Raw genomic sequence first — 14,877 nt, 5'->3', positions numbered from 1 at the left:
CGTTGGTTTCGCAGCCGAGACTGCCCGGACCGTCAACCGGTGTTGGTTTCTCAGCCCAAGGCTGACCGGACCTCCAACCGGGTGTTGGTTTCTCAGCCCAAGGCTGACCGGACCTCCAACCGGGTGTTGGTTTCTCAGCCCAAGGCTAACCGGACCTCCAACCGGGTGTTGGTTTCTCAGCCAAAGCTGACCCGGACCTCCAACCGAGTGTTGGTTTCTCAGCCCAAAGCTGACCGGACCTCCGACCGGGATTATAAAAATTTCCCTTCTTAGCCAGAAGGCCGGGATAGGGCAATATGCTTGGAAAGTATGAATAGGCAAGGCGCGGCGTGCGACAGAGTCTGAGGCTTACCAGGGTCCCAACCTAGCAAGTTCAGACTCCCTCCAGGGTGTCCATTCCTGGGGCACATTGCACCATAACCCCCACACTTACTCAGTCTAATAGCCTCGATCCTGGTAGGGCCATGGTTTCCTCTAGATGGATATACTATCCTCCTAAAGTACTAACAAGCGCAACCTTCCAGTGTGCATTGCATCATTGTACTAAGGTGGCCGGAGCCTTAAACCACCTTTTCGAACGATACTACTACACTTGATCTTAGCCAAAAGGCCGAGAAGCGATAACCAGAATTGGTTTGGGCCTCGAGTGGCACCCTGGCCTATGCCGGACACATCTTAGGGAGAGAGAGCGAGAGGGAGACAAACCCACGCCTACACAAGACATTTTGTCACCCAAGCCAACCCTTGAAAAGGCTGCTTTGCAGAGCAAAAACAAGAAGAATGGTGCGTTTTGCAGCCGCCGCCCACTGCAATGAATCTGAATAACTCCTCCTTTAGGGCGCAAGCAACTCCCCTCCCCCTTGCAGTCTTTCCAATTCACGATACAAAAAGACGGACAGGACAGGTTGCCTGACTTTCCGTCACTGCCACCCTTTGCCATCCTTACCCGTAGAAAGCCCTTTCATCATCCCCAAACCCTAATCTTTTCCCTTTCCTTCCCAGCCCCCAAACCCTGCCCTCTGTACCTTTCTCACCACCCGCTTCCCTTCTCCTGTCATCCCCCTACCACCCGGGAAAAAAAGAGATTGCCCCCTCCTTCCACTAGCCCACCCTCCCACCCAAAGAACAACTTCTTCTGCGCAGCTTGTTTTCTAGGCAGCAGCGCTATTGTGATGTCATCGGGGGGCATTGTGACAAGCCGCCAGTGTTCCGTCTCTTCATGTTGTGCACTGTTCAAACCGAAAATACATCAACAGGCAGGCTACAGAAAAGCTTACTAACAAAGGTTAGAGAGGGGCTTTCTCAGAGGGCTTTTTACAGTTTGTCTATTCCCAATTAGCCGGTTTAGTATACTTAATGAAAGTACTAATTCTTTCATAGGCCGCCCATTCTTAGTATTTGACGTTCAGGTAACAACAGGTAACTTTATTTGGAGTGGAAGCAGAGAGATAACACCAGATGCCAATTGTAGATCCTCTCACACCTGTGGTCACTGCAGCATCTGACTCCACTTTGTCCAAAAGGGATCTATTCCATTCAATTACACATGATCTAGATTAGACTGACAACAAGATACTGCACGGGACATAGCAGAGTTGGTGAAGTTGAGTGGTGATGAGTTTGCTATTTGGATGAATAAAGCAAGTAAAAAGTGTGTTAGATAAAAATTCATTTCAATTCGCTAATCGGGCTAATATGAATCAGGTGAATCGAGTTCTGCTTTTGGAAACTGGGTTAAGAAGGGGTGCACCGTTCCTGGAGGTACTGCAATACCAGGTCAATGCGTGGAGTGGACAGAGCAAGCTCTTTTTCCATCTCCCTGTTCTAAAAATCCATTTAATATATGGTCCCCAGATAGGGGACGTATCAGATATTAAACTGATAAGAACAGATACTACACTTGATCTTAGCCAAAAGGCCGAGAAGCGATAACCAGAATTGGTTTGGGCCTCGAGTGGCACCCTGGCCTATGCCGGACACATCTTAGGGAGAGAGAGCGAGAGGGAGACAAACCCACGCCTACACAAGACATTTTGTCACCCAAGCCAACCCTTGAAAAGGCTGCTTTGCAGAGCAAAAACAAGAAGAATGGTGCGTTTTGCAGCCGCCGCCCACTGCAATGAATCTGAATAACTCCTCCTTTAGGGCGCAAGCAACTCCCCTCCCCCTTGCAGTCTTTCCAATTCACGATACAAAAAGACGGACAGGACAGGTTGCCTGACTTTCCGTCACTGCCACCCTTTGCCATCCTTACCCGTAGAAAGCCCTTTCATCATCCCCAAACCCTAATCTTTTCCCTTTCCTTCCCAGCCCCCAAACCCTGCCCTCTGTACCTTTCTCACCACCCGCTTCCCTTCTCCTGTCATCCCCCTACCACCCGGGAAAAAAAGAGATTGCCCCCTCCTTCCACTAGCCCACCCTCCCACCCAAAGAACAACTTCTTCTGCGCAGCTTGTTTTCTAGGCAGCAGCGCTATTGTGATGTCATCGGGGGGCATTGTGACAAGCCGCCAGTGTTCCGTCTCTTCATGTTGTGCACTGTTCAAACCGAAAATACATCAACAGGCAGGCTACAGAAAAGCTTACTAACAAAGGTTAGAGAGGGGCTTTCTCAGAGGGCTTTTTACAGTTTGTCTATTCCCAATTAGCCGGTTTAGTATACTTAATGAAAGTACTAATTCTTTCATAGGCCGCCCATTCTTAGTATTTGACGTTCAGGTAACAACAGGTAACTTTATTTGGAGTGGAAGCAGAGAGATAACACCAGATGCCAATTGTAGATCCTCTCACACCTGTGGTCACTGCAGCATCTGACTCCACTTTGTCCAAAAGGGATCTATTCCATTCAATTACACATGATCTAGATTAGACTGACAACAAGATACTGCACGGGACATAGCAGAGTTGGTGAAGTTGAGTGGTGATGAGTTTGCTATTTGGATGAATAAAGCAAGTAAAAAGTGTGTTAGATAAAAATTCATTTCAATTCGCTAATCGGGCTAATATGAATCAGGTGAATCGAGTTCCGCTTTTGGAAACTGGGTTAAGAAGGGGTGCACCGTTCCTGGAGGTACTGCAATACCAGGTCAATGCGTGGAGTGGACAGAGCAAGCTCTTTTTCCATCTCCCTGTTCTAAAAATCCATTTAATATATGGTCCCCAGATAGGGGACGTATCAGATATTAAACTGATAAGAACAGATACTACACTTGATCTTAGCCAAAAGGCCGAGAAGCGATAACCAGAATTGGTTTGGGCCTCGAGTGGCACCCTGGCCTATGCCGGACACATCTTAGGGAGAGAGAGCGAGAGGGAGACAAACCCACGCCTACACAAGACATTTTGTCACCCAAGCCAACCCTTGAAAAGGCTGCTTTGCAGAGCAAAAACAAGAAGAATGGTGCGTTTTGCAGCCGCCGCCCACTGCAATGAATCTGAATAACTCCTCCTTTAGGGCGCAAGCAACTCCCCTCCCCCTTGCAGTCTTTCCAATTCACGATACAAAAAGACGGACAGGACAGGTTGCCTGACTTTCCGTCACTGCCACCCTTTGCCATCCTTACCCGTAGAAAGCCCTTTCATCATCCCCAAACCCTAATCTTTTCCCTTTCCTTCCCAGCCCCCAAACCCTGCCCTCTGTACCTTTCTCACCACCCGCTTCCCTTCTCCTGTCATCCCCCTACCACCCGGGAAAAAAAGAGATTGCCCCCTCCTTCCACTAGCCCACCCTCCCACCCAAAGAACAACTTCTTCTGCGCAGCTTGTTTTCTAGGCAGCAGCGCTATTGTGATGTCATCGGGGGGCATTGTGACAAGCCGCCAGTGTTCCGTCTCTTCATGTTGTGCACTGTTCAAACCGAAAATACATCAACAGGCAGGCTACAGAAAAGCTTACTAACAAAGGTTAGAGAGGGGCTTTCTCAGAGGGCTTTTTACAGTTTGTCTATTCCCAATTAGCCGGTTTAGTATACTTAATGAAAGTACTAATTCTTTCATAGGCCGCCCATTCTTAGTATTTGACGTTCAGGTAACAACAGGTAACTTTATTTGGAGTGGAAGCAGAGAGATAACACCAGATGCCAATTGTAGATCCTCTCACACCTGTGGTCACTGCAGCATCTGACTCCACTTTGTCCAAAAGGGATCTATTCCATTCAATTACACATGATCTAGATTAGACTGACAACAAGATACTGCACGGGACATAGCAGAGTTGGTGAAGTTGAGTGGTGATGAGTTTGCTATTTGGATGAATAAAGCAAGTAAAAAGTGTGTTAGATAAAAATTCATTTCAATTCGCTAATCGGGCTAATATGAATCAGGTGAATCGAGTTCTGCTTTTGGAAACTGGGTTAAGAAGGGGTGCACCGTTCCTGGAGGTACTGCAATACCAGGTCAATGCGTGGAGTGGACAGAGCAAGCTCTTTTTCCATCTCCCTGTTCTAAAAATCCATTTAATATATGGTCCCCAGATAGGGGACGTATCAGATATTAAACTGATAAGAACAGATACTACACTTGATCTTAGCCAAAAGGCCGAGAAGCGATAACCAGAATTGGTTTGGGCCTCGAGTGGCACCCTGGCCTATGCCGGACACATCTTAGGGAGAGAGAGCGAGAGGGAGACAAACCCACGCCTACACAAGACATTTTGTCACCCAAGCCAACCCTTGAAAAGGCTGCTTTGCAGAGCAAAAACAAGAAGAATGGTGCGTTTTGCAGCCGCCGCCCACTGCAATGAATCTGAATAACTCCTCCTTTAGGGCGCAAGCAACTCCCCTCCCCCTTGCAGTCTTTCCAATTCACGATACAAAAAGACGGACAGGACAGGTTGCCTGACTTTCCGTCACTGCCACCCTTTGCCATCCTTACCCGTAGAAAGCCCTTTCATCATCCCCAAACCCTAATCTTTTCCCTTTCCTTCCCAGCCCCCAAACCCTGCCCTCTGTACCTTTCTCACCACCCGCTTCCCTTCTCCTGTCATCCCCCTACCACCCGGGAAAAAAAGAGATTGCCCCCTCCTTCCACTAGCCCACCCTCCCACCCAAAGAACAACTTCTTCTGCGCAGCTTGTTTTCTAGGCAGCAGCGCTATTGTGATGTCATCGGGGGGCATTGTGACAAGCCGCCAGTGTTCCGTCTCTTCATGTTGTGCACTGTTCAAACCGAAAATACATCAACAGGCAGGCTACAGAAAAGCTTACTAACAAAGGTTAGAGAGGGGCTTTCTCAGAGGGCTTTTTACAGTTTGTCTATTCCCAATTAGCCGGTTTAGTATACTTAATGAAAGTACTAATTCTTTCATAGGCCGCCCATTCTTAGTATTTGACGTTCAGGTAACAACAGGTAACTTTATTTGGAGTGGAAGCAGAGAGATAACACCAGATGCCAATTGTAGATCCTCTCACACCTGTGGTCACTGCAGCATCTGACTCCACTTTGTCCAAAAGGGATCTATTCCATTCAATTACACATGATCTAGATTAGACTGACAACAAGATACTGCACGGGACATAGCAGAGTTGGTGAAGTTGAGTGGTGATGAGTTTGCTATTTGGATGAATAAAGCAAGTAAAAAGTGTGTTAGATAAAAATTCATTTCAATTCGCTAATCGGGCTAATATGAATCAGGTGAATCGAGTTCTGCTTTTGGAAACTGGGTTAAGAAGGGGTGCACCGTTCCTGGAGGTACTGCAATACCAGGTCAATGCGTGGAGTGGACAGAGCAAGCTCTTTTTCCATCTCCCTGTTCTAAAAATCCATTTAATATATGGTCCCCAGATAGGGGACGTATCAGATATTAAACTGATAAGAACAGATACTACACTTGATCTTAGCCAAAAGGCCGAGAAGCGATAACCAGAATTGGTTTGGGCCTCGAGTGGCACCCTGGCCTATGCCGGACACATCTTAGGGAGAGAGAGCGAGAGGGAGACAAACCCACGCCTACACAAGACATTTTGTCACCCAAGCCAACCCTTGAAAAGGCTGCTTTGCAGAGCAAAAACAAGAAGAATGGTGCGTTTTGCAGCCGCCGCCCACTGCAATGAATCTGAATAACTCCTCCTTTAGGGCGCAAGCAACTCCCCTCCCCCTTGCAGTCTTTCCAATTCACGATACAAAAAGACGGACAGGACAGGTTGCCTGACTTTCCGTCACTGCCACCCTTTGCCATCCTTACCCGTAGAAAGCCCTTTCATCATCCCCAAACCCTAATCTTTTCCCTTTCCTTCCCAGCCCCCAAACCCTGCCCTCTGTACCTTTCTCACCACCCGCTTCCCTTCTCCTGTCATCCCCCTACCACCCGGGAAAAAAAAAGATTGCCCCCTCCTTCCACTAGCCCACCCTCCCACCCAAAGAACAACTTCTTCTGCGCAGCTTGTTTTCTAGGCAGCAGCGCTATTGTGATGTCATCGGGGGGCATTGTGACAAGCCGCCAGTGTTCCGTCTCTTCATGTTGTGCACTGTTCAAACCGAAAATACATCAACAGGCAGGCTACAGAAAAGCTTACTAACAAAGGTTAGAGAGGGGCTTTCTCAGAGGGCTTTTTACAGTTTGTCTATTCCCAATTAGCCGGTTTAGTATACTTAATGAAAGTACTAATTCTTTCATAGGCCGCCCATTCTTAGTATTTGACGTTCAGGTAACAACAGGTAACTTTATTTGGAGTGGAAGCAGAGAGATAACACCAGATGCCAATTGTAGATCCTCTCACACCTGTGGTCACTGCAGCATCTGACTCCACTTTGTCCAAAAGGGATCTATTCCATTCAATTACACATGATCTAGATTAGACTGACAACAAGATACTGCACGGGACATAGCAGAGTTGGTGAAGTTGAGTGGTGATGAGTTTGCTATTTGGATGAATAAAGCAAGTAAAAAGTGTGTTAGATAAAAATTCATTTCAATTCGCTAATCGGGCTAATATGAATCAGGTGAATCGAGTTCTGCTTTTGGAAACTGGGTTAAGAAGGGGTGCACCGTTCCTGGAGGTACTGCAATACCAGGTCAATGCGTGGAGTGGACAGAGCAAGCTCTTTTTCCATCTCCCTGTTCTAAAAATCCATTTAATATATGGTCCCCAGATAGGGGACGTATCAGATATTAAACTGATAAGAACAGATTTTTGATTTAATGAAGCTTTCCAAAGCACCACAAAAAAAGCATGACCGAAGTCACACCAAAAACAGTGCAAAGGCTAGGATTCGTGTAGACCCCACCGTGAGGAGAGGGTCCCCAAAAATCAACCCCGTCCCTCCGAGCCAGAAGGCCACAGCAAGGGTCAGGGATCTTCGGTGCTCCCCCAAGCCGAAGCCTGGTTGAGCCTTGTCGTTGCTCCCAGCGTCCACCCAGGCATCTTACCCAAGTGGAGTAGAGAGCTACTAGTTGTTGGTTTCGCAGCCAAAACTGCCCGGACCGTCAACCGGTGTTGGTTTCTCAGCCCAAGGCTAACCGGACCTCCAACCGGGTGTTGGTTTCTCAGCCGAAGCTGACCCAGACCTCCAACCGGGTGTTGGTTTCTCAGCCGAAGCTGACCCAGACCTCCAACCGGGTGTTAGTTTCTCAGCCCAAAGCTGACCAGACCTCCGACCGGGATTATAAAAATTTCCCTTCCTAGCCAGAAGGCCGGGATAGGGTAATATGCTCAAAAAGTATGAAAAGGCAAGGTACGGTGTGCTACAGAGCCCAAGGCTTGCCGGGGTCCCAAGCCAGCAAGCTCAGACTCACTCCAGGGTCGTCAGTCCTGGGGCACGTTGTACCATAGCCCCCCACCCTTACTCAGTCTAATAGCCTCGATCCTGGTAGGGCCATGTTTTCCTCTAGATGAATATACTATCCACCCAGAGTACTAGCAAGCGCAACCTTCCAGTGTGCATTGTATCATTGTACTAAGGTGGCCTGGAGCTTAAACCACCTCTTCGAACAACACTACACTTGATCTTAGCCAAAAGGCCGAGAAGCGATAACCAGAATTGGTTTGGGCCTCGAGTGGCACCCTGGCCTATGCCGGACACATCTTAGGGAGAGAGAGCGAGAGGGAGACAAACCCACGCCTACACAAGACATTTTGTCACCCAAGCCAACCCTTGAAAAGGCTGCTTTGCAGAGCAAAAACAAGAAGAATGGTGCGTTTTGCAGCCGCCGCCCACTGCAATGAATCTGAATAACTCCTCCTTTAGGGCGCAAGCAACTCCCCTCCCCCTTGCAGTCTTTCCAATTCACGATACAAAAAGACGGACAGGACAGGTTGCCTGACTTTCCGTCACTGCCACCCTTTGCCATCCTTACCCGTAGAAAGCCCTTTCATCATCCCCAAACCCTAATCTTTTCCCTTTCCTTCCCAGCCCCCAAACCCTGCCCTCTGTACCTTTCTCACCACCCGCTTCCCTTCTCCTGTCATCCCCCTACCACCCGGGAAAAAAAGAGATTGCCCCCTCCTTCCACTAGCCCACCCTCCCACCCAAAGAACAACTTCTTCTGCGCAGCTTGTTTTCTAGGCAGCAGCGCTATTGTGATGTCATCGGGGGGCATTGTGACAAGCCGCCAGTGTTCCGTCTCTTCATGTTGTGCACTGTTCAAACCGAAAATACATCAACAGGCAGGCTACAGAAAAGCTTACTAACAAAGGTTAGAGAGGGGCTTTCTCAGAGGGCTTTTTACAGTTTGTCTATTCCCAATTAGCCGGTTTAGTATACTTAATGAAAGTACTAATTCTTTCATAGGCCGCCCATTCTTAGTATTTGACGTTCAGGTAACAACAGGTAACTTTATTTGGAGTGGAAGCAGAGAGATAACACCAGATGCCAATTGTAGATCCTCTCACACCTGTGGTCACTGCAGCATCTGACTCCACTTTGTCCAAAAGGGATCTATTCCATTCAATTACACATGATCTAGATTAGACTGACAACAAGATACTGCACGGGACATAGCAGAGTTGGTGAAGTTGAGTGGTGATGAGTTTGCTATTTGGATGAATAAAGCAAGTAAAAAGTGTGTTAGATAAAAATTCATTTCAATTCGCTAATCGGGCTAATATGAATCAGGTGAATCGAGTTCTGCTTTTGGAAACTGGGTTAAGAAGGGGTGCACCGTTCCTGGAGGTACTGCAATACCAGGTCAATGCGTGGAGTGGACAGAGCAAGCTCTTTTTCCATCTCCCTGTTCTAAAAATCCATTTAATATATGGTCCCCAGATAGGGGACGTATCAGATATTAAACTGATAAGAACAGATACTACACTTGATCTTAGCCAAAAGGCCGAGAAGCGATAACCAGAATTGGTTTGGGCCTCGAGTGGCACCCTGGCCTATGCCGGACACATCTTAGGGAGAGAGAGCGAGAGGGAGACAAACCCACGCCTACACAAGACATTTTGTCACCCAAGCCAACCCTTGAAAAGGCTGCTTTGCAGAGCAAAAACAAGAAGAATGGTGCGTTTTGCAGCCGCCGCCCACTGCAATGAATCTGAATAACTCCTCCTTTAGGGCGCAAGCAACTCCCCTCCCCCTTGCAGTCTTTCCAATTCACGATACAAAAAGACGGACAGGACAGGTTGCCTGACTTTCCGTCACTGCCACCCTTTGCCATCCTTACCCGTAGAAAGCCCTTTCATCATCCCCAAACCCTAATCTTTTCCCTTTCCTTCCCAGCCCCCAAACCCTGCCCTCTGTACCTTTCTCACCACCCGCTTCCCTTCTCCTGTCATCCCCCTACCACCCGGGAAAAAAAGAGATTGCCCCCTCCTTCCACTAGCCCACCCTCCCACCCAAAGAACAACTTCTTCTGCGCAGCTTGTTTTCTAGGCAGCAGCGCTATTGTGATGTCATCGGGGGGCATTGTGACAAGCCGCCAGTGTTCCGTCTCTTCATGTTGTGCACTGTTCAAACCGAAAATACATCAACAGGCAGGCTACAGAAAAGCTTACTAACAAAGGTTAGAGAGGGGCTTTCTCAGAGGGCTTTTTACAGTTTGTCTATTCCCAATTAGCCGGTTTAGTATACTTAATGAAAGTACTAATTCTTTCATAGGCCGCCCATTCTTAGTATTTGACGTTCAGGTAACAACAGGTAACTTTATTTGGAGTGGAAGCAGAGAGATAACACCAGATGCCAATTGTAGATCCTCTCACACCTGTGGTCACTGCAGCATCTGACTCCACTTTGTCCAAAAGGGATCTATTCCATTCAATTACACATGATCTAGATTAGACTGACAACAAGATACTGCACGGGACATAGCAGAGTTGGTGAAGTTGAGTGGTGATGAGTTTGCTATTTGGATGAATAAAGCAAGTAAAAAGTGTGTTAGATAAAAATTCATTTCAATTCGCTAATCGGGCTAATATGAATCAGGTGAATCGAGTTCTGCTTTTGGAAACTGGGTTAAGAAGGGGTGCACCGTTCCTGGAGGTACTGCAATACCAGGTCAATGCGTGGAGTGGACAGAGCAAGCTCTTTTTCCATCTCCCTGTTCTAAAAATCCATTTAATATATGGTCCCCAGATAGGGGACGTATCAGATATTAAACTGATAAGAACAGATACTACACTTGATCTTAGCCAAAAGGCCGAGAAGCGATAACCAGAATTGGTTTGGGCCTCGAGTGGCACCCTGGCCTATGCCGGACACATCTTAGGGAGAGAGAGCGAGAGGGAGACAAACCCACGCCTACACAAGACATTTTGTCACCCAAGCCAACCCTTGAAAAGGCTGCTTTGCAGAGCAAAAACAAGAAGAATGGTGCGTTTTGCAGCCGCCGCCCACTGCAATGAATCTGAATAACTCCTCCTTTAGGGCGCAAGCAACTCCCCTCCCCCTTGCAGTCTTTCCAATTCACGATACAAAAAGACGGACAGGACAGGTTGCCTGACTTTCCGTCACTGCCACCCTTTGCCATCCTTACCCGTAGAAAGCCCTTTCATCATCCCCAAACCCTAATCTTTTCCCTTTCCTTCCCAGCCCCCAAACCCTGCCCTCTGTACCTTTCTCACCACCCGCTTCCCTTCTCCTGTCATCCCCCTACCACCCGGGAAAAAAAGAGATTGCCCCCTCCTTCCACTAGCCCACCCTCCCACCCAAAGAACAACTTCTTCTGCGCAGCTTGTTTTCTAGGCAGCAGCGCTATTGTGATGTCATCGGGGGGCATTGTGACAAGCCGCCAGTGTTCCGTCTCTTCATGTTGTGCACTGTTCAAACCGAAAATACATCAACAGGCAGGCTACAGAAAAGCTTACTAACAAAGGTTAGAGAGGGGCTTTCTCAGAGGGCTTTTTACAGTTTGTCTATTCCCAATTAGCCGGTTTAGTATACTTAATGAAAGTACTAATTCTTTCATAGGCCGCCCATTCTTAGTATTTGACGTTCAGGTAACAACAGGTAACTTTATTTGGAGTGGAAGCAGAGAGATAACACCAGATGCCAATTGTAGATCCTCTCACACCTGTGGTCACTGCAGCATCTGACTCCACTTTGTCCAAAAGGGATCTATTCCATTCAATTACACATGATCTAGATTAGACTGACAACAAGATACTGCACGGGACATAGCAGAGTTGGTGAAGTTGAGTGGTGATGAGTTTGCTATTTGGATGAATAAAGCAAGTAAAAAGTGTGTTAGATAAAAATTCATTTCAATTCGCTAATCGGGCTAATATGAATCAGGTGAATCGAGTTCTGCTTTTGGAAACTGGGTTAAGAAGGGGTGCACCGTTCCTGGAGGTACTGCAATACCAGGTCAATGCGTGGAGTGGACAGAGCAAGCTCTTTTTCCATCTCCCTGTTCTAAAAATCCATTTAATATATGGTCCCCAGATAGGGGACGTATCAGATATTAAACTGATAAGAACAGATACTACACTTGATCTTAGCCAAAAGGCCGAGAAGCGATAACCAGAATTGGTTTGGGCCTCGAGTGGCACCCTGGCCTATGCCGGACACATCTTAGGGAGAGAGAGCGAGAGGGAGACAAACCCACGCCTACACAAGACATTTTGTCACCCAAGCCAACCCTTGAAAAGGCTGCTTTGCAGAGCAAAAACAAGAAGAATGGTGCGTTTTGCAGCCGCCGCCCACTGCAATGAATCTGAATAACTCCTCCTTTAGGGCGCAAGCAACTCCCCTCCCCCTTGCAGTCTTTCCAATTCACGATACAAAAAGACGGACAGGACAGGTTGCCTGACTTTCCGTCACTGCCACCCTTTGCCATCCTTACCCGTAGAAAGCCCTTTCATCATCCCCAAACCCTAATCTTTTCCCTTTCCTTCCCAGCCCCCAAACCCTGCCCTCTGTACCTTTCTCACCACCCGCTTCCCTTCTCCTGTCATCCCCCTACCACCCGGGAAAAAAAGAGATTGCCCCCTCCTTCCACTAGCCCACCCTCCCACCCAAAGAACAACTTCTTCTGCGCAGCTTGTTTTCTAGGCAGCAGCGCTATTGTGATGTCATCGGGGGGCATTGTGACAAGCCGCCAGTGTTCCGTCTCTTCATGTTGTGCACTGTTCAAACCGAAAATACATCAACAGGCAGGCTACAGAAAAGCTTACTAACAAAGGTTAGAGAGGGGCTTTCTCAGAGGGCTTTTTACAGTTTGTCTATTCCCAATTAGCCGGTTTAGTATACTTAATGAAAGTACTAATTCTTTCATAGGCCGCCCATTCTTAGTATTTGACGTTCAGGTAACAACAGGTAACTTTATTTGGAGTGGAAGCAGAGAGATAACACCAGATGCCAATTGTAGATCCTCTCACACCTGTGGTCACTGCAGCATCTGACTCCACTTTGTCCAAAAGGGATCTATTCCATTCAATTACACATGATCTAGATTAGACTGACAACAAGATACTGCACGGGACATAGCAGAGTTGGTGAAGTTGAGTGGTGATGAGTTTGCTATTTGGATGAATAAAGCAAGTAAAAAGTGTGTTAGATAAAAATTCATTTCAATTCGCTAATCGGGCTAATATGAATCAGGTGAATCGAGTTCTGCTTTTGGAAACTGGGTTAAGAAGGGGTGCACCGTTCCTGGAGGTACTGCAATACCAGGTCAATGCGTGGAGTGGACAGAGCAAGCTCTTTTTCCATCTCCCTGTTCTAAAAATCCATTTAATATATGGTCCCCAGATAGGGGACGTATCAGATATTAAACTGATAAGAACAGATACTACACTTGATCTTAGCCAAAAGGCCGAGAAGCGATAACCAGAATTGGTTTGGGCCTCGAGTGGCACCCTGGCCTATGCCGGACACATCTTAGGGAGAGAGAGCGAGAGGGAGACAAACCCACGCCTACACAAGACATTTTGTCACCCAAGCCAACCCTTGAAAAGGCTGCTTTGCAGAGCAAAAACAAGAAGAATGGTGCGTTTTGCAGCCGCCGCCCACTGCAATGAATCTGAATAACTCCTCCTTTAGGGCGCAAGCAACTCCCCTCCCCCTTGCAGTCTTTCCAATTCACGATACAAAAAGACGGACAGGACAGGTTGCCTGACTTTCCGTCACTGCCACCCTTTGCCATCCTTACCCGTAGAAAGCCCTTTCATCATCCCCAAACCCTAATCTTTTCCCTTTCCTTCCCAGCCCCCAAACCCTGCCCTCTGTACCTTTCTCACCACCCGCTTCCCTTCTCCTGTCATCCCCCTACCACCCGGGAAAAAAAGAGATTGCCCCCTCCTTCCACTAGCCCACCCTCCCACCCAAAGAACAACTTCTTCTGCGCAGCTTGTTTTCTAGGCAGCAGCGCTATTGTGATGTCATCGGGGGGCATTGTGACAAGCCGCCAGTGTTCCGTCTCTTCATGTTGTGCACTGTTCAAACCGAAAATACATCAACAGGCAGGCTACAGAAAAGCTTACTAACAAAGGTTAGAGAGGGGCTTTCTCAGAGGGCTTTTTACAGTTTGTCTATTCCCAATTAGCCGGTTTAGTATACTTAATGAAAGTACTAATTCTTTCATAGGCCGCCCATTCTTAGTATTTGACGTTCAGGTAACAACAGGTAACTTTATTTGGAGTGGAAGCAGAGAGATAACACCAGATGCCAATTGTAGATCCTCTCACACCTGTGGTCACTGCAGCATCTGACTCCACTTTGTCCAAAAGGGATCTATTCCATTCAATTACACATGATCTAGATTAGACTGACAACAAGATACTGCACGGGACATAGCAGAGTTGGTGAAGTTGAGTGGTGATGAGTTTGCTATTTGGATGAATAAAGCAAGTAAAAAGTGTGTTAGATAAAAATTCATTTCAATTCGCTAATCGGGCTAATATGAATCAGGTGAATCGAGTTCTGCTTTTGGAAACTGGGTTAAGAAGGGGTGCACCGTTCCTGGAGGTACTGCAATACCAGGTCAATGCGTGGAGTGGACAGAGCAAGCTCTTTTTCCATCTCCCTGTTCTAAAAATCCATTTAATATATGGTCCCCAGATAGGGGACGTATCAGATATTAAACTGATAAGAACAGATACTACACTTGATCTTAGCCAAAAGGCCGAGAAGCGATAACCAGAATTGGTTTGGGCCTCGAGTGGCACCCTGGCCTATGCCGGACACATCTTAGGGAGAGAGAGCGAGAGGGAGACAAACCCACGCCTACACAAGACATTTTGTCACCCAAGCCAACCCTTGAAAAGGCTGCTTTGCAGAGCAAAAACAAGAAGAATGGTGCGTTTTGCAGCCGCCGCCCACTGCAATGAATCTGAATAACTCCTCCTTTAGGGCGCAAGCAACTCCCCTCCCCCTTGCAGTCTTTCCAATTCACGATACAAAAAGACGGACAGGACAGGTTGCCTGACTTTCCGTCACTGCCACCCTTTGCCATCCTTACCCGTAGAAAGCCCTTTCATCATCCCCAAACCCTAATCTTTTCCCTTT

The 14,877-nt window shown here is 47.5% G+C and overlaps 10 non-coding genes across 10 annotated transcripts; all 10 read right to left on the bottom strand.

Moving 5' to 3' along the window:
* Positions 1-1,739: 1,739 nt before the first annotated feature.
* On the bottom strand, positions 1,740-1,930 carry LOC142272420 (U2 spliceosomal RNA). Its single transcript, XR_012737291.1, has one exon. It is a non-coding gene; the product is annotated as a U2 spliceosomal RNA (small nuclear RNA).
* Positions 1,931-3,047: 1,117 nt separating this feature from the next.
* LOC142272419 (U2 spliceosomal RNA) lies at positions 3,048-3,238 on the bottom strand. The gene has a single exon (XR_012737290.1). It is a non-coding gene; the product is annotated as a U2 spliceosomal RNA (small nuclear RNA).
* A 1,117-nt stretch (positions 3,239-4,355) lies between these two features.
* LOC142272418 (U2 spliceosomal RNA) lies at positions 4,356-4,546 on the bottom strand. The gene has a single exon (XR_012737289.1). It is a non-coding gene; the product is annotated as a U2 spliceosomal RNA (small nuclear RNA).
* A 1,117-nt stretch (positions 4,547-5,663) lies between these two features.
* Positions 5,664-5,854, bottom strand: LOC142272416 (U2 spliceosomal RNA). The gene has a single exon (XR_012737288.1). It is a non-coding gene; the product is annotated as a U2 spliceosomal RNA (small nuclear RNA).
* Positions 5,855-6,971: 1,117 nt separating this feature from the next.
* Positions 6,972-7,163, bottom strand: LOC142272455 (U2 spliceosomal RNA). The gene has a single exon (XR_012737323.1). It is a non-coding gene; the product is annotated as a U2 spliceosomal RNA (small nuclear RNA).
* Positions 7,164-9,083: 1,920 nt separating this feature from the next.
* Positions 9,084-9,274, bottom strand: LOC142272414 (U2 spliceosomal RNA). Its single transcript, XR_012737286.1, has one exon. It is a non-coding gene; the product is annotated as a U2 spliceosomal RNA (small nuclear RNA).
* A 1,117-nt stretch (positions 9,275-10,391) lies between these two features.
* On the bottom strand, positions 10,392-10,582 carry LOC142272413 (U2 spliceosomal RNA). The gene has a single exon (XR_012737285.1). It is a non-coding gene; the product is annotated as a U2 spliceosomal RNA (small nuclear RNA).
* A 1,117-nt stretch (positions 10,583-11,699) lies between these two features.
* Positions 11,700-11,890, bottom strand: LOC142272412 (U2 spliceosomal RNA). Its single transcript, XR_012737284.1, has one exon. It is a non-coding gene; the product is annotated as a U2 spliceosomal RNA (small nuclear RNA).
* A 1,117-nt stretch (positions 11,891-13,007) lies between these two features.
* On the bottom strand, positions 13,008-13,198 carry LOC142272411 (U2 spliceosomal RNA). The gene has a single exon (XR_012737283.1). It is a non-coding gene; the product is annotated as a U2 spliceosomal RNA (small nuclear RNA).
* A 1,117-nt stretch (positions 13,199-14,315) lies between these two features.
* Positions 14,316-14,506, bottom strand: LOC142272410 (U2 spliceosomal RNA). Its single transcript, XR_012737282.1, has one exon. It is a non-coding gene; the product is annotated as a U2 spliceosomal RNA (small nuclear RNA).
* Positions 14,507-14,877: the final 371 nt, after the last annotated feature.

This window comes from Anomaloglossus baeobatrachus, unplaced genomic scaffold (genome assembly GCF_048569485.1).
Source record: "Anomaloglossus baeobatrachus isolate aAnoBae1 unplaced genomic scaffold, aAnoBae1.hap1 Scaffold_3492, whole genome shotgun sequence".
Lineage (NCBI taxonomy): Eukaryota > Metazoa > Chordata > Amphibia > Anura > Aromobatidae > Anomaloglossus > Anomaloglossus baeobatrachus.
This window is presented reverse-complemented; position numbering and strand designations above follow the sequence as displayed.